Source organism: Scyliorhinus canicula, chromosome 14, assembly GCF_902713615.1.
Source record: "Scyliorhinus canicula chromosome 14, sScyCan1.1, whole genome shotgun sequence".
In the NCBI taxonomy this organism is placed as follows: domain Eukaryota; kingdom Metazoa; phylum Chordata; class Chondrichthyes; order Carcharhiniformes; family Scyliorhinidae; genus Scyliorhinus; species Scyliorhinus canicula.
This window is the reverse complement of record NC_052159.1, coordinates 31,991,985-32,013,631: the sequence shown is the minus strand read 5'-3', so window position 1 is coordinate 32,013,631 and position 21,647 is coordinate 31,991,985. Positions and strand designations below refer to the sequence as shown.

At 46.8% G+C, this 21,647-nt stretch overlaps 1 protein-coding gene across 3 annotated transcripts in view; it reads right to left on the bottom strand.

The window, feature by feature from the left end:
- The window catches only part of LOC119977436 (F-box-like/WD repeat-containing protein TBL1X), a 418,532-nt gene that overhangs the window by 380,130 nt on the left and 16,755 nt on the right, over positions 1-21,647 (bottom strand). Inside the window, exon 1 of one of the 3 annotated variants that reach the window (XM_038818343.1) lies at positions 2,018-2,035. The exons of the other annotated variants lie outside the window; for them this stretch is intronic. The gene's annotated coding sequence lies outside the window, so the exon portion shown is untranslated. Of the gene's footprint in view, positions 1-2,017; positions 2,036-21,647 lie in introns of those variants that run through there. 3 annotated transcript variants of the gene reach the window in all.

The following is a 21,647-nucleotide window of genomic DNA, read 5'->3' as shown; positions in this document are numbered from 1 at the left end:
CCCCCCCCCGCCCCCCGAACAAAGAGAATCTAATAAACCCTGGCAAGCTGTCCCCCTCCAACCTGATGCCCTCTCTCCTCCCCCCTAACTGGCTACCCGCTGCTGCCCCCTCCCCCACACTGCTCCCATTGACTAGCATCTCTGCTAGCATGGTGATGCACCTCACTTGGAGAACCACCCAAACTAGTGCAAACCAGGAAGAACAAATCCAAATGCCCTTGAAGAAGCTCCACCCCCATTCTCCCAGCAAGAGAAAAACACAGGACTCAGAACAATCCCAACATCGACCGTGGTGAAGAACTAACACATGACACCTCCAAACATTCAAATGACAATAGCATCAAAACTGTACATCATCAGCATTATCCCCCCTCCAAACCATTCTTTCCTCACAAAGTCATTCACTTCCTCCGGCGTATTGAAATAACTTTCTTTGTTCTTGAATGTGCCCCATACTGAATCGAGCCTTGCCCCCTAAAGAGTGCCGCCACCTTGGGTTTGTTGAAGCCCGATCACATTTTACCAGGTCGGCCCCTAATATCTAGGTATATGCATATGGAATGATCCTCCCAGCTACAGTCCAGAGTAGACTTCGCCCAAATCAGCTCCTTCTCCAAGTACTTATGCAACTCAACGATTGCCGCCCGCGTTCTCGGCCTCTGACGCAACGACTGGTGGGCCCAATCCATATCTCGTGGATTCTCAAAAACTCCCATTTGACCAGCTTCCCAAATATCTTTGCCACGTATTTGGTGGCACACATACCATCTACCCCCTCCGGCAGTCCAACTGTCCATAGATTTTGACGACTAGATCGATTCTCCTGCTGATCCACCCTGGTCTTCAACACTTTGTAGGCCTCCACCAGCATTGTTACCTCTTCCCTCCTGAGACATGATCCAGTCGCTGTGATCCAAGACTGCCTTCTCCACCTCCCGAATCGCAGTGCTCTGCAACTCCATTTGCTGCTCCGCCCTTTCCAAAGCCCCATGAAGAGGAGCTATTGCTGCCTCAATCGCCTTGGACAAGCCCTCCCGCATCTCCTGCTGGTGCTTCTTAAATTCACCAGCAATAAACTTAATCAACTGCTCCGTTGGAAATGGGGAGCACGATGACGCCACAATGAGGTCCGCCATACTTTCCTTCGCTGTGCCATGAGGGTCCTCCAACTCTTTAGTGGTAACCTTGTCTAATTTAAGTCAATAATAGGGCAGCGCAGGGCAGCACGGTGGAGCAGTGGGTTAGCCCTGCTGCCTCACGGCACTGAGGTCCCAGGTTCGAACCCGGCTCTGGGTCACTGTTCGTGTGGCGTTTGCACATTCTCCCCGTGCTTGCGTGGGTTTCGCCCTCACAACCCAAAGATTCAGCTTAGGTGGATTGGCCACGCTAAATTGCCCTTAATTGGAAAAAATTAATTGGGTAATCTACATTTATTTTAAAACTAATAGGGCAGCATGGTGGCGCAGTTGGTTAGCACTGCAGTCTCAACACCGAGGTCCCAGGTTCGATCCTGGCCCTGGGTCACTGCCCCTGTGGAGTTTGCACATTCTCCCCGTGTTTGCGTGGGTTTCGTCCCCACAACCCAAAGATGTGCAGCGTCAGCAGATTGACATGCTAAAATTGTCCCTCAATTGGAAAAAATGAATTGGGTATGCTAAATTTATTTTTAAAAAGCATTTTAAAAACATTTAAGTCTTGTATTATAACCTGCCGACATCCCACATCGGAGGAGAAACCAAAAAGCTTCAATTGCTTTGTTCTAGGTGGCACGATGGCGCAGTGTTTAGCGCTGCTGCCTCACAGCGCCGCGGACCTGGGTTTGATCACGGCCCTTTGTCACTGTCTGTGTGGAGTTTGCCCTGCGTCTGTGTGAGTGTCAGTCCCACAACCCAAAGATGTGCAGAGTAGGTGAATTGGTCACGCTAAACTGCCCCTTAATTGGGGAAAAAGAACTGGGTAATTTATAAAAGACAAACAAATTGCTTTGTTCTAATTTCCCACCAAAACGCCCATTTACCAGGTAGAACGGGCCAAAACCCATGTCTCCAAGCGGGAACCACCATGTGTGCGACCGATCAACTCATGGCCGCCACCGGACGTCCACTCACTTGTGCTGCTGTAACAAAAGACAACCCAATGTTTCAAGTCTTTTTTCATATTTGTATTCTCTCCTAATAGACAGTGTCTCAGCAATAATACACTGTACCCTTTCTAAATGTCTTTCCTCTTGTATGGAGCACAATACTGCACTCGGCACTTTATTACTGCTTGACTTTTATATTCTGTACCTCAAGATAAAACAAAATTCCAGTGTATTTTTTTTTAAAACAGTCTGGTCAACCTGGAAATACAACCTTCAATGTTCTGTGACACCAGCCCCAAACCCATTTACCCTTCCCTAGCAGAGCCCATGTCCATTTAAGGTATAATTACTGCTACTATTAGTTTAACTAAATGCATCGCCTCACAGAGCAGAAAGCCAATTACATCATGTGTATTTAGCTTTCTAATCCAAAACAAAAAAACAAGAATAAGATGTTTACCTCAACTGTATACTTTGGTTATCTCAGCCTAAAAATGTGCCACTGTCAACCTGGTCCAAATGTGGGCTGCTTGGTCCTTAATGGAGTGTACTATAATATTAGTCACGTGTTTCCATCATAAGGGAAGGCCCCACTCAGTATGTTTAATGCTTTTACTGAACCCTTGCCACAGAATAAATGGGTCAAAAGTTTGCACGTACAAGTCAGTAATACTGGGATCACATTACTGACCTATATTAAAGATTATCCTGATCACAGTCAGACCCAAAATGGTATGCAACCCAACTGTCACCATCAGCCACTGTTTATATTTATCATCGTTTGGGCCTGGTAAGATCTCCACACAAAGGGAGTTGCTTCCGACAGCATTGCTGAGTTTAATTTACTTTACAGAGATACCAAAGCTGTCACTGGAGGCGATCCTGCAAATTAAAAGGGGTAGACAGTTTAGGTTTTTAGAGCATTAGTAAGCAGAAGTTTGGTTTTGAGAAAGAGTGACGATTGTTGTCAATCCATCCTCGATTCACATAAAGCATTCACTAACCGTAACTGATTTTCAATCCTGTGGGTGCATGCTGGCAACTGACTTAACAGGTTTAGTGCTGACTGAAAAAAATGGGATGGTAATCAAAACATCGCTCTAAAAATACTCATGCACAAAATTAAACCAAAGTTGCAATGGGATCCTTTGGCAGGATGAGAGGGTTTGACAAGATATACAAATTAGGAAAGCCAATAAGCCCATCTTGGTTCATTCATTCAAAAGTACTCAGCATAGATTCCGTACAGTGAACAAGGCCATTCAGCCCATCGAGTCTGCACCGACCCTCTGAAAGAGCACCCGTACCTAGGCCCATTGCCCCACGCTATCCACATAACCCCACCTAATCTTTGGACACTAAGGTCAATTTAGCAAGGTCAATCCACCCAAACTACACATCTTTGGGCGGCATCTCCAACAAGAAAAAATTTAACCACTGCCCCATGACATTTAGGGTGGAATTTACCAATTTATTTTTCAAAGTGCTGCCTTGGGCAGGAAAAACAAAGGGCAGCCCACTGACTGCTTTACCCTGTTTTGCCGTATTTTTTAACTGAAAAACTATGGAAGAGCAGGTCCCGCAATGTCATGCTGGCAGGGCGGGTTCTGATTGAGCCTGCTCTGCCAGCAACTGAAAAGGTGCCCAATTCAAAAAACCTAGTCATTACCATTGGTGAATCGCCCCATTATCAACATTATGGGGGGTTGGGGGGGCACAGTGGCCCAGTAGTTATCACTGTTGCCTCACAGCGCCGAGGACCTGGGTTTGATCCCGGCCCTGGGGTCACTGTCCGTGTGGAGCTTTTTTAAAAAAAAAAATTTAACGTACCCAATTCATTATTTCTAATTAAGGGGCAATTTAGCGTGGCCAATCCACCTACCCTGCACATCTTTGTGTTGTGGGGGTGAAACCCACGCAAACATGGGAGAAAGTGCAAACTCCACACAGACAGTGACCCAGAGCTGGGATCGAACCTGGGACCTCGGCGCCGTGAGGTAGCAGTGTTAACCCCTGCGCCACCATACTGCCCCGTTCGTGTGGAGTTTGCACATTCTCCCCGTATCTGCGTGGGTCTCACCCCCATGACCCAAAGATGTGCAAGGTAGGTGGATTGGTCACGTTAAATTGTCCCTTAATTGGATTTTGTTTAAAAAAAACATTATGGGGGGTTACCACAAGCCAGATACAGACATGGACCAGCCATATAAATACGATGTCAAGAGCGGCAAATTAGAGGGCAGCACGGTGGCAGAGTGGGTGGTGCTGCTGCCTCATGGCGCTGAGGTCCCAGGTCCGAGCCTGGCTCTGGGTCACTGTCCGTGTGGAGTTTGCACATTCTCCCTGTGTTTGCATGGGTTTCGCCCCCACAGCCCAAAAGATGTGCAGGGTAGGTGAATTGGCCATGCTAAATTGCCCCTTAATTGGAAAAAAAATGATTGCGTACTCTAAATTTATTTAAATAAAGAAAAAAAAAGAATGGCAAATTAATGTCTGTGAATCTGTGGCATGTAACTCATCTCCTGACTCACTAAAGCCTGTCCACATTTACTTCTTTTTAAATTTAGAGTATCCAATTATTTGTTTTCCCAATTAAGCGGCAATTTAGAGTGGCCAATCCACCTAACCCGCACATCTTTGGGTTGTGGGGGTAAAACCCACTCAGACATGGGGACAATGTGTAAACTCCACACGGACAGTGACCAGGGCCGGGATTCAAACCCGGGTCCTCAGAGCCGCAGTCCCAGTGCTAACCAAAGCGCCACATGCCGCTCCTGTCCACATTTACAAGACACAAGTCAGCTGTTTAATGGGACATACTCCACTTATCTGAATGAGTGCAGCTTCAGCAGCACACAAGCTCAACAACATTCAAAACAATGCACTCCCTCCATCAACGATGAACAGGAGAGTCAGTGTGTACCATCTACAGGATGCACTGCAGCAACTCACCACGGTTCCTTCAACAGTATCTCTCAAATCTATGACCTCGGCCATCGAGAATGACAAGGGCAGCAGATACATGGGAACACCATCACCTGCAAGTTCCCCTCCAAGCCACTCATCATCATGACTTGAAACTATATCACAGTTTTCACTGTCGAGGATCAATATTTTGGAACTCCCTCCCTAACAGCAGTCTGGGTGCACAGTACCTACACCACATGAACTGCAACAGTTCAAGGTGGCTCATCACAACCTTCTCAAGGGCAATTAAGGATGGGCATCAAATGCTGATCTTCCCAGTGACAATCGGATCCCAAGAATGAATTAAGAGCACCAAATTAAGAGCACCAAGTCTATTAACTGGTTAGTACACTGGGGGCTCTTATCTAATAAACTTTATTGTCACAAGTAGGCTGACATTAACACTGCAATGACGTTACTGTGAAAGGCCCCTAGTTCGCCGCCTTTTCGGGTACACAGGAGAATTCAGAATATCCAATTCACCTGACAGCACGTCTTTTGGTACTTGTGGGAGGAAACCGGATCACCCGGTTGAAACCCATGCAGACACACTGAGAACGTGCAGACTCCACACAGACAGTGACCCAAGCGGGAATCGAACCTGGTACCCTGGAGCTGTGAAGCAACAGTGCTACCCACTGTGCTACACACTATTTAGCCCCCTCCACCCCTCACACACACACACGGTAACCTGTCTTTTATTTCCCACATGTTGATGGGTCAACTGTGTACCGGCAACACTTTTTTTTCCATGGGGAAGCTACGAGTTTCCTGCATTGGGTGCTCAAATTATTCCTCACATTAATTCCAACCGAATGTTTGGAATTTCCCGTCTGCTACCCTTTGACGGCCTCATCTATGGTTCATTACAACAACTGATCTTTTAGCACTAATTCCTCAGTGGTATAAAAATTGTTGAAACATAGTAACCACTATTGTGTGAAATAGTGAGTAAAAATCCACTGAAATAAATGAATAGGTAATAATAGTCATCAACATTTTGCAGTAAACACCACCATCAAAAGATTTAATTAAGCATTTCTTTTTTTTAAATTTAGAGTACCCAATTCATTTTTTTCCAATTAAGGGGCAATTTAGCATGTTCAATCCACCCACCTTGCACATCTCTGTGTTGTGGGGGCAAAACCCACACAAACACCGGGAGAATGTGCAAACTCCACACGGACAGTGACCCAGAGGCGGGATCGAACCTGGGACCTCGGCACCGTGAGACTGCAGTGCTAACCACTGAGCCACTGTGCTGCCCTAATTAAGCATTTCTTGGCATGAAACCGTAAATAACTAGAGTACAGCTGGTGGGGGGTGGGGTGGGGAATAAAAGTTGCTTACATACAAAGTAGATTCATGTGTGTTACTGACAGTTTATCACTTCCATGGAAATAGTCACATTTTGTACAACAGCCTGGGGAAAGGCGTCTACTGATCTACACATATTACAGCAAGCACAGAACAGCCATGGTAGGTTTCACCGATATGACACTCTCCCAACATTTATTACTCAATTTCAGTAGGACTGGTGATGGAAACAAACACTCAGCTCAGCATACAGCTGGAGCTTCACGGTGACATGGCAAGACATGAAAGATCAAGCCCAGCCATATATTAATGCCGAATCTGAAAACTATTTATTTCTTGTTCAGTTCTATAACTGAACTCCAAAATGAATCTCAAACTTCTGCTGGAAAGAACGTCCTGCAGATTTCCAAACCTGACACTAAGTTTCCAAAAGAAGTTCTGAATTTTGTATCCAAGTGTTCAGTGCTGGGTCAGTATGTTCAAAGACGGATTCCCACCGCCATCACCACCTGTGGACCATTCTCTAGCTCTATGAAGCACCACTGATAATTTCATTACAAAATGATATTTTCAGCCAAAACGATTCAGAGAAGCGACATGATCATTTTCCACTTTGATTCCCAGCGAGTACTATATACAATGAGAGTATTCTGCATCAGTGGAGTGAGATGTTCTCACATGCTTTCTGTTCCAGTCCATTTGTGTGGGGTGGGCACACTCCCAGACTGGATTCATTACCACCTGTCCAGGAACACCCCCCCCCCCCCCCCCCCCCCTTCTCGGGGAACCCCAGCAATGCAGGTCTCCATCTACTTTATTCTCCCCACTCAAAAAACAAACGCATATAAAATGTATTGAAGTGTACAGAGAAATAATTTATTTATCTGATCACTTTAACGTGATGAGCAAAGTGGGAACACAAAACAAAGAAAAAAAATAGGAGGTTAATAAAATGATGACTGAGGATATTTTTTTCTTTTTTTAAAAATAAATTTAGAGCACCAAATTAATTTTTTTCAATTAAGGGGCAATTTAGTGTGGCCAATCCACCTAACCTGCATATCTTTGGGTTGTGGGGGCAAAACCCATACAAACACGGAGAGAATGTGCAAACGCCAGACGGACAGTGACCCCGGGGCCGAACCCGGGACCTCGGCACTGTGAAGCAGCAGTGCCAACCATTGTGACACCATGCTGCCCAAGAACATTTTTTCCCAGTGAATTCTTAACACATGCCTGAACCAATACAGCAGAGGACTGATGGAGATTGGGCCTCAAGCCTCATTAGCATTCACTGCGCAAGCTGGTCGTGCCACACCCATGGCTTCTTGGCTCTACGGGAACGTTAAATATTTTTATTTCATTACCAACGTCAGAAGAATCCTGAACAGGAAAGAGCTGCACCTGTCGCACAAATCACTAATTAATTTATTTGATCCTTTGACAGGGGTTAAGCCCAGGACACCTGAAGAAAAAAAGTGTTGCACAAATTTACCAGCAAAACCTGTGTTTGCGCATTTTGGGCGTGGGTATGTGGCTGTAAAGTTAGTATTGCTTGGAGCCCGCTTCACACCTAAAAAGACGGGCATAAGCGCATACCAATTTCTACTCAACTGCAATTTTATTCAAGGAGGTAATCTAAAGTCCTCTGCAAGGCAAGAATAGTAAAGCTTAACAATTCCTAAGAAGAAATATCATTTACCGCGCATAACTTCGGCACTTAAATCCAAAGCAATTCTCAAAATCTCTCCTTACTTACAATTAACTTTCAAGGGTCAAAATTTGGCTTAACGTGCTTCTGTTTAACAAAGAAGAATTCTCTGCTGTCAGAATGCAACAATATTGTATCTGTAGGGGATAAGACTTGGAAACTCTTTGCACATCAGCCATTTCAGGTCAAAGTGGCAAGCATAGTTTTGTGCATTAGGGCTTCAGACAGCGGATTTGTTCCCAGCCAGCCTAAATTAATTAAGAGTTTGAGGAATGTTACCAACCGTGACCTGTACAGATCAGGGTGTACTGTGTTTCATTCCCTTGGGAGAACTCCCCTGCACTGATTGAGTAAAAAGCAAATGTTAGGCAACCCTTTCACATTACAAAAAGTGCGTTCAGGCTATAGATACGAACCTCTAATAAAGCCCTTAGCGGCTCCATGGATAAATTTTACTGAGTACCTAATTGTTTTTACTCTTAACTTCATTTAACGTAGTAAACAAAAATGAAGGAACTGTTTCTGTGAACTCACTGGGGAATCTCATACCCTGAGGCCTGCCACTTCTTATTAACATTTCACCTCACACATTGTGAGGTTCAAAAATCACTAAACGTTACAGCAGCAATGCTCCAGAGATGTAACTTAATTATTAATATATAATCAAAAAAATAACTACGATGTGCACTGCCTATTCTTGTTTTGTCTATTATTTCTGCACTGTACATTGTAATATTTTAGCACTTTTTAAACTTACTAAATTGGGATTCTTTTGCTGAAAATTAAGTGCCCCTTATCCTCTGCCTCTACTAATCCCCATTTTCAAACTCCAATCATTTTGAAAATCAATGATTGGTTACATACACCATACAAGCAGCAGCACGGTGGTTAGTACTGCTGCCTCACAATCCAGGGTCCTGGGTTCAATACTAGTCTTGGGTGGCTGTCTGTGTGGAGTTTGCACTTTCTCCCCGTGTCTGTGTGGGTTTCCTCCGGGTGCTCCAGTTTCCTCTCACAGTCCAAAACTTTGCAGGTTAGGTGGATTGGCCATGTAAAATTGCCCCTTAGTGTCCAAAAGGTTAGGTGGGGTCACAAGATTATGAAGATAGGGTAGAAACGTGGGCTTTAAGTTGGGTGCTCTTTCCAAGGGCCGGTGCAGACTGGATGGACCGAATGGTCTCCTTCTGCACTGTAAATTCTATGATTCTATAGCAAACAATTTTGCAAAAAGAAAATCATGCTTATTTGGTGGGGGATACACTGTAGTGATGGTTTAAGAGTGCAACGTTCCTTCTCTTTTCTACCCACCTTTGTGAAGATAGTGACTAACCCAGGCGTACATTTACACTGATGTCAACAGCCCTCAGTAGACTACACCAGCGGCCATTCTTACTGGGCGAGTCCATCCTTCATTGGCAAGTTGTGGTGGCCAGGTGGTATCAGTGGAGTCAACCCCAATTTTTTCCTCAAATAGTATTTATACTTGTGCATATTCCACCCGGTGTCACTGGCTCGTCAAAGGATTGAGAATCATAACCAACACTCCCCTTTCTAGCCTGGAGACACTCAGGCTTGTTGTAGTCTGGCATTGTGTGACATGTAATGTAGGACAGCATGGTGACACAGTGGTTAGCACTGCTGCCTCACTGCGCCAGGAACCCGGGTTCGATTCCGGCCTTGGGTGACTATCTGTGTGGAGTTTGCACATTCTCCCCGTGTCTGTGTGGGTTTCCTCCAAGTGCTCCAGTTTCCTCCCACACTCCAAAGATGTGCACATTAGGTGGAATTATGGGGTTAGGACAGTGGGTGGGTCGGCCTAAGTAGGGTGGTAACCTTTCCTAGGGTCGGTGCAGACTCAATGGGCTGAGTAGCCTCCATCTGCACTGTAGGGATTCTATGGATTGTTTCATTTCCATAAGCAAAGATAAATATGGTGGTGCACATAAGAACAAGGAGCAGGAGTAGGCCATTTGGCCCCTCGAGCCTGCTCCGCCATTTAATGAGATCATGGCTGATCTTTTGTGGTCTCAGCTCCACTTTCCGGCCCGAACACCATAACCCTTGATCCCTTTATTCTTCAAAAAACTATCTATTGTTACCTTAAAAACATGTAATGAAGGAGCCTCAACTGCTTCACTGGGCAAGGAATTCCATAGATTCACAACACTTTGGGTGAAGAAGTTCCTCCTAAACTCAGTCCTAAATCTACTTCCTCTTATTTTGAGGCTATGTCCCCTAGTTCTGCTTTCACCCGCCAGTGGAAACAATCTGCCCGCATCTATCCTATTTATTCCCTTCATAATATTTAATGTTTCTATAAGATCCCCCCAAATAAGCATTATCATGGTGATCTGGTGTGCTGAGCAAGTATGTGTGGACATCAGTCAGGTAAGGACAGGACTGGGACTGAATGTAATAAAGTGAAACAAAATAATTGAATTTGAATGTTCAGGAGTAGCAGGAACAACAAATGAATTTTGCACCTGGGACTGAGTGCCCTATATTCTAACCAAAACAAAGAATTTGTTCTGTGGGCATCAGAGTGAGAACTCCTTAAATACTAAAATATCAGCATTATTACTTATTACATATCCAATCAATTAATCAGTCAGAACGAATTAAATCCCTAACCCACTTGTTAATTCCCTCCTCACCTTTAATAAGCAGAGTTCTTTGAGACTAAATGTCGTGGTAAGCTGCTCCAGAGAGTTCCCCTCCAAATGTCCTGGTGAGCGGGTGGCTCATTTGTCCATCCACCGTCACTGACGAATGCAAAGGTCTCTGCACCATATTCAAACACCAGTCCAGCCCACTCAACTCACTCTCTCCAGCGCATCCTCTTCACCAGACCTTACAGGATGCTGGTAACCCAGAGGGAAAAGCCTCAACAAGACGTCTGTTCCTCATTTCAATCAACCTCCCCTCAAGCTCATTATCTGCGAGGCCCCCATGCTCTGTATGAACCTCTACACACATCTGGAAACTTCACGCATCCTCTTCCAGTAAACAATGTGGCATCCCTTTGACCCCGCGCCCTCTCCCATTTGTGAGCAGCCTTGTCAGAGTCCAGTTTCCCTCCCCTCGGTCTTCCATTGGTCATCTTCTTTCTCCACCTCCTTGCTCCTCTACCTGCCATCATGAGCCTTCGTCATCTGCCCCCCCCCCCCCACCTCCTTGCACAGCCCTCCTTTCACATTGCCCCCCTCGTCTTCGTCAGTGCAGTCCACCCTCTGCCACGGCCTCACCTTGAACTTTGGGCATTTGTTGTGGTGTCTGCCTAAGTCCCACAGCACAGTGCTGTCTAGGCAAATGCTGGTGTGTGGCACACAGGGGGATGGAGGCCCCTGTACTTCCCAATCCCAGGCTCAGTACTGATCTTACTCAGTGATAAAGGAGAGTCCATGGATTCAGTACCACTGTGATGACCATGAAGATGGAGGCAGGAATCGGTCTGCCCCAGCAGTTTTGTGTACAGTGCATCGACAGCAGTGCAGCAGTATGGCATTCACCTCTAAGTCTCTTGCGAATAAGAGGGTCACCTTGTACACGCCACTCTTTGGCAATCTGATTTTGGACCGCCATAATTTCCCACTGGTATGACGCAAGATAAGAAGGCCAGATGGGATATCGTAATAGAATTCTAATATGTTGTGATTTAATTTTTAAAATAATAATCAACACAGACCAGAGCAAAAGAATGCAAAAAAATCACAAGCAAATATGGAAGTTTTAAAAAAACAACACATAATTAACTTTCTAAAATCTTTTTCCAATTAAGGGGCAATTTAGCATGACCAATCCATCTACCCTTCACAGTCCAAAGATGTGCGGGTTAGGTGGATTGGCCATGCTAAATTGCCCGTAGTGTCCTAATAAAAGTAAGGTTAAGGGGGGGGTTGTTGGGTTACGGGTATAGGGTGGATATGTGGGTTTGAGTAGGGTGATCATGGCTCGGCACAGCATTGAGGGCCGAAGGGCCTGTTCTGTGCTGTACTGTTCTATGTTCTATGTTCTATGTTCTATCTTTGGGGTTTTGGGTTGAGACGTACGCACACGGGGAGAATGTGCAAACTCCACACAGACAGTGACGCCGGGCCAGGATCGAACATGAATCCTCGGTGCCCCCTAACCACTGCGCCACCGTGCTGCCCTATAATTAACTTAAATACTAAAACTAACCTAAACCCCGTAACAGCTGATGGTTAGATCCTTCAAATAGCTATAAATGGTTGCCATTTTAGGTAGAACTCTCCACCCCTTAATGGTGAATTTGACTTTCTCCAAGTGTAGAAATAACATTAAATCCCCCAATCAAGCAGAGGCACTGGGTAGAGTAGGAGACCTCCAACCCAGCAATATTTGCCCCGGGCTATCAGTGAGGCAAAGGCGACACATCCACCTCTACCCCAGGCTAAATACCGGCAAATCTGACACCCCAAACATGCCCACCAGCAGCAATGGATCTAAATCCCCATAGAGTATCTCTGACATGGTATTAAAGAAGGAAGCCCAGAAGTCAACAAATTTGGGCACGACCAGAACATATGCATGTGGCTAGCTGAGCCAAGACAGCGATCATACCTATCCTCAACATTTGGGGAAAATCCACTCACCCTCATCAAGTGTTTCCTGTGGAACACCTTAAACTGAATTAGGCTCAACCGAGCACATGAGGACGCGGATTTGACTGCAAACCTCACGAGTAAGAATAGAACCCAATTCACTTTCCCATTTCACCCTCACACCACTTAACGGAGCGGAATCCTATGAAAGAATATGGCCATTTGGTTCAAATTGGAACCCGAGCCAGGGACAGAATCCTCTTCATCAAGGAAGGAGGTGGCGCCAAAGGAAAGGATGGAAAAAGCTTAATTTGAGAAGTCGTAAACTTGAAAATACTGGAAAGGGCTGAGTTGGGCAACTGGAATTTATCAGCTAACTCCCTAAAACTCGCAAACCTCCCCTCCACAAACAGGTCCCCAAAACGCTTCACTTCCCAAGATGTAAATGTTGGGTCCATACCGGAAGGTAGGAAATGGTGACTGTTGGAAATAAGGGCTAATGAAGACAGGGAAGGCAGCTTAAAATGCTATCCAAACTGTTTCCAAATTCTAAGAGAGGAAACCATCACTGTGTTTGAGGATATTCTAGCCGGGGAAAAGGGCAATGGTGCAGTGACTATGGTAAAGAAGAGTGGAAGTAGTGTCCCCAAATAGAATCGGAGTCACTGATCCACAACAAACTTTTTTGGATGTTAGCGGCCCAGTAACAAAAAAATAAACTGGGGAGGGCTAAGCCCCCCCCCCCCCCCCCCCGACTGTCTGTCCTTTTGGAAATGAAATGAACATCACTTATTGTCACAAGTAGGCTTCAACGAAGCTACTGTGAAAAGCCCCTAGTCGCCACATTCCAGCGCCTGTTCAGGGAGGCTGGTACGGAAATTGAACCGTGTTGCTGGCCTGCTTGGTCTGCTTTAAAAGCCTGCAATTTAGCCCAGTGTACTAAACCAGCCCAGAACACTATGGAATCAAAGATTCTTACCCGCCCAAATAAAATATAGCAATTTGTTAACCCTGATAAAAAAAGGATTTGGGGAGAAAAATGGGGAGACATTGAAAGAAAAAGAAAAACCTCGGGAATCCTCATTCATTTTAATAGTTTGAATCCTACTTGAGGTGGGGGTGGGGGCTTCCACCTCCCAGGAGGGTTAACTGGGAAACATTTACCTCGCCTAAATTTAATTTATAACCATAGAAGGAGCTGAAGATGTTAAGCAACTTCATTATGCCATCAATGCAGAGGACAGGGTCTGTAATATTGAGAAGTAGGTAATCTGCGTCCGGTGGCGCCCTCGAGGAGGCAGGTCGCAGGTCGGATCGCTCCCGCCCGAGATGGGCAAACGGACCTTTGTTTACGGACTTTTTAGGTACCTGGCAGCCTGAATCGGTGGAGGAGACGACAGGGAAGAGGCTTTCTTCCCGGGGTATGGGCGGCTGGACCAGAAGCGGTCGAGTGGAGCGGCAAGGATCGAAGCGGGAGCAGCGGGGAACCCAGGCCGGGCGGCCAAGCATGGCGGACGGCGGGGACCGAGGAGCGGAGGCTCACTGGCCAAGGGAGGAGCAGATGGAGTTTTTCAAGAACTGCTTCGCCGAGCTGAGGAGGGACACGCTGGACCCGATGAAAACGGTGATGGACCGAATGGTCGAGACACAGGCGGCCCAAGGGAAGGCGCTCAGGGAGGTCGAGGCGAAGCTCTCCAGTCAGGAGGGCACGGTAACGGAGCTGGAGCACGAGGTGGAGGAGCTGAACGCCCGTCAGAGAAGGATGCAGGAGCAGCTTGAAGAGCTGGGGAACAGAGCCAGGAGGCAGAATTTAAGAATCGTTGGCCTCCCCGAGGGCTGCGAGGGGTCGGATGTGGGCGCATACGTGACGGGTATGCTTGAGGCGCTGATGGGACCGGAGGCCTTCCCTCGACCCCTGGAGTTGGATGGGGCACATAGAGCCCCCGCAAGGAAGCCCAGGATGGGCGACCGACCGAGGGCCTTGGTGGTCCGCTTTCACCGGCTTGCTGACAGGGAACGTGTGCTGCGATGGGCCAAGGCGGAGGGGAGCAGCAGATGGGAGAACTGCGAGGTGCGCATTTACCAGGACTTGGGACCGGAGCTGGCCAAGAGGCGTGCAGGATTCATCAAGGTAAAGGCAGCCCTCTACAAAAAGGAGGTGAGGTTTGGAATGCTATATCCTGCAAAGCTTTGGGTTACGTTTGAGGAACTCCACTACTACTTTGAGACACCAGAACAGGTTTGGACCTTTATTAAAGACAAGAAGCTGGACTTGAACTAATGGGCACTGAGTTCTTTCAGTGCTGTACAGTGGCGGCGGCCTGTTAACTTAAAGTTGCTCTGACTAGGACTTTTACTAAGAAAAAGAAGCTGGACTGGAACTAAAGGACTCGGGGCTTTCAGACATTTTGTGTGGCGGCGGTTTGTTAAACTATCCTGTACTGTAATGTTTTATCTAAGATTGTTTTCAGCCTGGACAGAGAGTGGGGGTTGGAGGGCGCACTGTTTAGGGTCCTTTGGGGGGATCGCAATGGGGGGGGGGGGGGGGCCTGTGCTTGGTACCTTCTGGTGCGAGATCGGGGCCTCTGATGGGGGGATGGGCTAGGGGCTAGTCACGGGACTTGAAAGGGCACGGTGGGATACAATTAGGTTAATGGGTCCCTGGCGTGTGGGGGGAGGGCCTGAGCGCTGGGACGGGAGACAGGTAGGCGCCAAGGGCAGGGGTCAGTGTGACTAGCGTAGGTCAGGGGGCACCAGGGAGATCGGAGGGGGGGCGGGGCGAGCTAGGGCCAAGCGCAGGGCTGACCTGGCAGGCCAGGCCTGGGGGAGTAGGGGAGACCAGGCCGGGGGGGGGGGGGGGGGGGGGCGGGGAGGGAGAAGAGGGTTAGGGCCACGTTAGCTTAGTGTAGTGGAACACGTGTGGCATGGGTAAACAGAGCTGGCAGGGAAAGTGCCGTATGGAAGGATTTTTGGTTTCAACATTTATTAACATGTTTATTCTTTCCCACTGTTCGTTTTCACTATGTTAAGGCTCTTTGCACAGGGCCATTTTTCGCTTTGTAACTGTTACAAATTTGTGTTAAATAAAAAACTTCAAAAAAAAAAGTAGGTAATCTGCATAGAGACCCGATACTCTACCCCACTCGATTAATACCCCTCCATTGACTAGAGCAGTGTTTTTTAAACTTATTTTCTCGGGACCCATTTTTACCAACCGCCCAACCTTCGGGACCCAACCCGGCCAATCTTCTCGACCCACAACGGCCGACCTTCGCGACCCACGCCAGCCGTCCATCGTGACCCACGGCGGCTGACCTTCGCGACCCACCATTTTCTCTGACCTTGTTTGCTGCTGACAAAATGGAGGAATCGCAATCGTGCCCTTACAAGTTCGGGTGGGGGGGGTTTATTTGATAAAACTGAAAATGTTTTCATCCTCTAGACCAGGGGTGGGCAAACTTTTCCGTGCAAGGGCCACATTCAGAAATTCACAATTTTAAAGGGCCGCATAGTATTAATAGTTCCGGTTGTAACCAATTAGCGTGCGGCATATACCTCAGTGCTTCCCCCGGCGGTATCCTGCCTTTAGCCCTCTTTATCTCTACTTTTCAAAAATGGCACTTCACCCGGTTATGATTCTGGGCGCCTCATATAGAACATAGAACAGTACAGCACAGAACAGGCCCTTCGGCCCTCGATGTTGTGCCAAGCAATGATCACCCTACTCAAGTCAACGTATCCACCCTATACCAGTAACCCAACAGCCCCCCACATTAACCTTTTTTTTTTTTTTAATTAAAAAAAAACATTTAAAAAAAAATTTTTTTTTTATTTTTTATGACTTGATCTTGGTGGGCCGCATTAAGACCTTCGCGGGCGGTAGTTTGCCCACCCCTGCTCTAGACATTGGAGGTTCGCCACATTTCACCTAAACATTACAATTAAAAATGTAAAAAAATAAAAGACACTTAAAAATCAATTAATTAGGGCAGCACGGTGGCCTAGTGGTTAGCATAGCAGCCTCACGACGCTGAGGTCCCAGGTTCGATCCCGGCTCTGGGTCACTGTCCGTGTGGAGTTTGCACATTCTCCCCGTGTCTGCGTGGGTTTCGCCCCCACAACCCAAAAATGTGCAGAGTAGGTGGATTGGCCACACTAAATTGCCCCTTAATTGGAAAAAAATAATTGGGTAATCTAAATTTTTTTTAAAAAATCAATTAATTGATAAAGCTTCCAAATACGACCTGCAGGCACTTTGTTGTGGAATGTTTAAAAATCAAGATTTTAAAAGTTGACATCTCTTGGTTGAAGGTACAGCTGCGGTGAAACCATCGTTGGATCACTCACCATTCTTGGAGTAAGAGACTTCCACTTCATCAGCATCCAAGTTCAGAAAGCAACCAATCACATTATTTTCCCCAAACTTTTTTAAAAATAAAGTTTGAACTGTCTTCAAAAAGGCTGCGACCAAATATGTTCGTGGCCATTTTGAAGCTCGCTTGCAGCCGGCATTATTAAAAGCCAACTGCTGCGGCTGTTGCGCGCAGATTTGCGCGATTATCCCTGTGACGGACGGCTCCACAACCCTCCCGTGATCCACCCACGGGTCGCGCCCCCGACTTTGGCAATGCCTGGACTAGAGGACACCAGCGCTATAGAGAGCGACTCTATTGCCAGGGCGAACAAGAGTGGAGAAAGTGGGCAGCCCTGCCTAGTCCCCTATTCTAGGGAAAATAACCACAGTACAAAGCCAGTATGAACATTGGATGTAGGGGCATTATATAACAAACGAATCCAGGAAACAATTCTAGTGAGAATCTCAATTAAATACTCCCATTCCACTCTGTTAACTGCCTTTTCAGCATCAAGAGATACTATCACCTCAGGTTCGGGAACTGGGGGGAGGAAAGAAAAACATTTCACAGGCAATGGAAAAGCTGGCCTTTCATAAAGCCTGTTTAACCCTCTTAAATTAAATTTGAGACGAGGAGGGCAGCACGGTGGCGCGGTGATTAGCATTGTTGCCTCATGGCGCCGAGGTCCCAGGTTCGGTCCCGGCTCTGGGTCACTGTCCACGTGGAGTTTGCACATTTTCCACGTGTTTGCGTGGGTTTCGCCCCCACAACCCAAAGATTTGCATGGTAGGTGGATTGGCTATGGTAAATTGCCTCTTAATTGGAAAAAATGAATTGGGTACATAAACTTTTTTTTTTAATTTGGGAGGTGGGCGGCACGATGATGCAGTGGTTAGCACTGCAGCCTCACGGCACCGAGGTCCCACGTTCAATCCCGGCCCCCAGTCACTGTCCGTGTAGAGTTTGCACGTTCTCCCAGTGTCTGCGTGGATGTCACCTCCGCAACCCAAAAAAATGTGCAGATAGGTGGATCGGTCACGTCAAATTGTCCCTTAATTGGGAAAAAAGAATTGGGTATTCTAAATTTTTAAAAAATATTTGGGAGGCAACACGCCAACACCCGAGTAAGCAGCTTGACGTTAAAATTCTAGTGAGAGGCAGCACGGTGGCGCAGTGGGTTAGCCCTGTTGCCTCACGACGCTGAGGTCCCAGGTTCGATACCGGCTCTGGGTCACTGTCCGTGTGGAGTTTGCACATTCTCCCCGTGTTTGCGTGGGTTTCACCCCCACAACCCAAAAGATGTGCAGAGTAGGTGAATTTAGCATGAATTGGCCATGCTAAAATTGCCCCTTAATTTGAAAAAATTAATTGGGTACTCTAAATTTTGTTTTAAACTTTTTTTTTTAAATTAATAAATTCTAGTGAGAGACTCGGCCGTTAGTGCAGTGAATGGGGAGAAAGAAGCCGACTCCGCCATCTTACATCCCGGCGAGTCCCAAGAGGCCTCAGGCTCCATTGACAAGGTTTCTGTTCAAAACTTTTCTCAGATGTTTTTTCTGGGCATCTCAGCAAAGACAGAATTCTACACCAATATCTTTCATGCGTTTCCAAGGAATAAACAACCCATGGCAGCAAGAAAAAGGGCACGGGCAAAAAGATCAATTCTCCAGCGGGAGCCACCTCGGGCCCGTCTCCCCCTTGCATCGTGCTCCCAGAAGTCACATAATACGCATTCATAAAATGCAAATGACATTCACGTCATCAGCCACTGGGAGAACCGACCTGGTATCCCGAGAATACCACCATGGGAGGGATGGGAGAATTCTGTCCCATATTTCAAACATGTATTCAGCCATCTTTCCTAACTCCTCTATGAATTACCCTCCGTGTGCTCCATGGTAAAGGACGAAGTAAATGCAACCAATTGTTGTTGAATTCAGCACATAACGTAGTTTTATTTGATTAGACCCACATAATAAAATGTTAACTACGATTTACCCCACACAGTTCCTATACAACTAATTTTCTACCTAAAGTCCTGTGTGTCTCAAAATAATTCCTATGCTGAATATGCCTCTATTGAGGGTGCTTCAAACAGTCTCCGAATTTGATGAGCTATTGCCTACGGGATTTGTTTTGGGAGAAAATCCTCAACTCAATTTAGCAAAGCGTAAAATCAACAAAAATGAGGACTGACTCAGCCTGAAGGCCAACTTTATATGTAGACAACCATTCTGCTAGTTTGGCCAGAAATGATCTTCTGGGGCAGCACGGTGGCGTAGTGGGTTAGCCCTGCTGCCTCACGGCGCCAAGGTCCCAGGATCGATCCCGACTCTGGTTCACTGTCCGTGTGGAGTTTGCACATTCTCCCCGTGTTTGCATGGGTTTTGCCCCCACAACCCAAACATGTGCAGGGTAGGTGAATTGGCCATGCTAAATTGTCCCTTAATTGGAAAAAATGAATTGGGTACTCTAAATGTATTTTAAAAAGAAATGATCTTCTGTCTGGTATGCAAGTGGGTCTGGAAGCAGGTGATGAACAGATAGACATCTGCCAACTCAAAAAGACAAACCAAACGTCATTTGGATTTTCAAAGAAACATACACACTACCTCATCCACACTCTTAGACCATTACTAAAGCTGTGTCCAGAAAACCCTGGAAAGATGAAATGAGGCGAATGCCAAGTCCAACTAAACGTAACCTAACACAGAACTGAACCATAGTGGTCAGGGAGATCCCTGGTTCATTCCTTGATCCCAGGAGAGATGGCAGTTGAAGCACTACAATTGGCCTCAGCACTCCAGGCTGTGAGAGAGAAAAAAAAATTCACTTCTGATCATTATCCAGTAATCACTTCGGGAAAATGTACGTGAGATTGGAAATTAGCTCAGTTCTGGGCTGCTTGATGCAAGACATTAGACACACCTATGATTCCTCATTTTTAGGGTAGGAGGAAGATAATGCGGGGGCAGGGATCACGCCGCGCCGGTCGGGGGCCGTTGGCAGTGCCCCATCCCCCGCAATTCTCCAGTCCCCGATGGGCCGAGTGGCCGCCTGTTTTCAGCCAGTCCCACAGGCGTGAATTACACAAGGTCTGTAACGGCGGGACAGGCTCTGAGGATGGCCTGTGGCATCCTCGGGGGTGGTGGCGGGGGTGGTGGCGGGGGGGGGGGGGGATCTGTGGGCGGGCCTGTGCCATAGGGGCACTTTTTCACTCCGCGCCGACCTGTGTAAAACTCCGCCATGGCTGCCGCAGAGAAGAAACCCCTTGCGCATGCACAGGAATCACGGCAGCAGTTCTGGGAACATGATGGCACTCCTGTGCATGCGCCAACTCGCGCCGGTCGGCGGAGGCCCTTCAGCGCCGGTTGGCATGGCGCCAATCACTCCAGTGCCTGCCTAGCCCCTGAAGGTGCGGAGGATTCCGCACCTTCGGGGCAACCCGACGCCGAAGTGGTTCACGCCACTCTTTGCCGCTGGTATGGCCCGCCCGCTGGATACCGGAGAATCCTGCCCGTGGTGTTGTGAGACTTCTTACTGTGCTCACCCCAGTCCAATCCAGGCATCTCCACATCACACAGATTGAGGACCACGGTTTTATAAAAGAAAGTTACAATATTTTGCATACGAAGGTGAAAGGGCAGATTTTCAGATTACATTGCTTGGTGGCATGATTGGGGTTGGGGGGGCCTGTGGTGATGGTCAAAATGTTTGTGATGATTCATGCATTAGACAAACTAGGCCAGGCAAAGTCTGGCAGTTAACTTTTCTAATTCACTGGTTGTGGGCACCACTGGCTGGGCCAGCATTTATTGCCCATCTTTAATTTCCCTTGCTTGCTCATCCATCTACAGGAGCATTCTTACGAGTCACATAGCCAGACCAGGTCAGGGCGGCAGATTTCTATCCCTAGTGGACATTAGTGAACCGGATGGGGTTTTACAACAATTGATTATAGTTTAATGATTGGTCATCATTGGACAACAGTTTAATGAATGGTCATCATTAGATTGTGACTGATTTCATCTGCTGTGGTGGGATTTGAACCTGGCTCCCCAGAGCATGAACCCGGGATTACTAGTCCTGTGACAATGCCACTACACCACCGCCTCCACTCATGGTACCAAACTCAATAGTCAGACTGGATTGCTGAATTTAATTAATTAATTAATGTTATATTATCAGAAAAAAACCCACAAAGATGCTAGATTAGCGAGAAACTCAACTGGATCACTTGCATCTTTTAACAATGAGAGTTTGGTGATACATTTGGCTCCAAGCCCACACTATGTAGTTGACTATTAATACCCTCTGAAGTGGCCCAGCAAGCCACTCAGTCGAAAACAAATCACTACAAAGTTCATAAGTGAAGGGAAAAAAAATAGGCTGACTGTCAATGACCCAGCCATTGCATCATTATTACGGAGTCAATAAGTTTGAATTCCCTAACACTGGTTTCAGCAGTTCAAGGAGAAAGTCAACCATCTTGTCACGTCAACTCAGAATGGGCAATGTGTAAACTTCCCAGTGCCAGCCACATTCCAAGAACAATTACAAAATATTATTTTAAGAATAAGCACTGCTTTTGTTCACTACAAATTAGGTACCTGCTATGCGATCTGTGACATTGCCACAATTCAAACTTACAC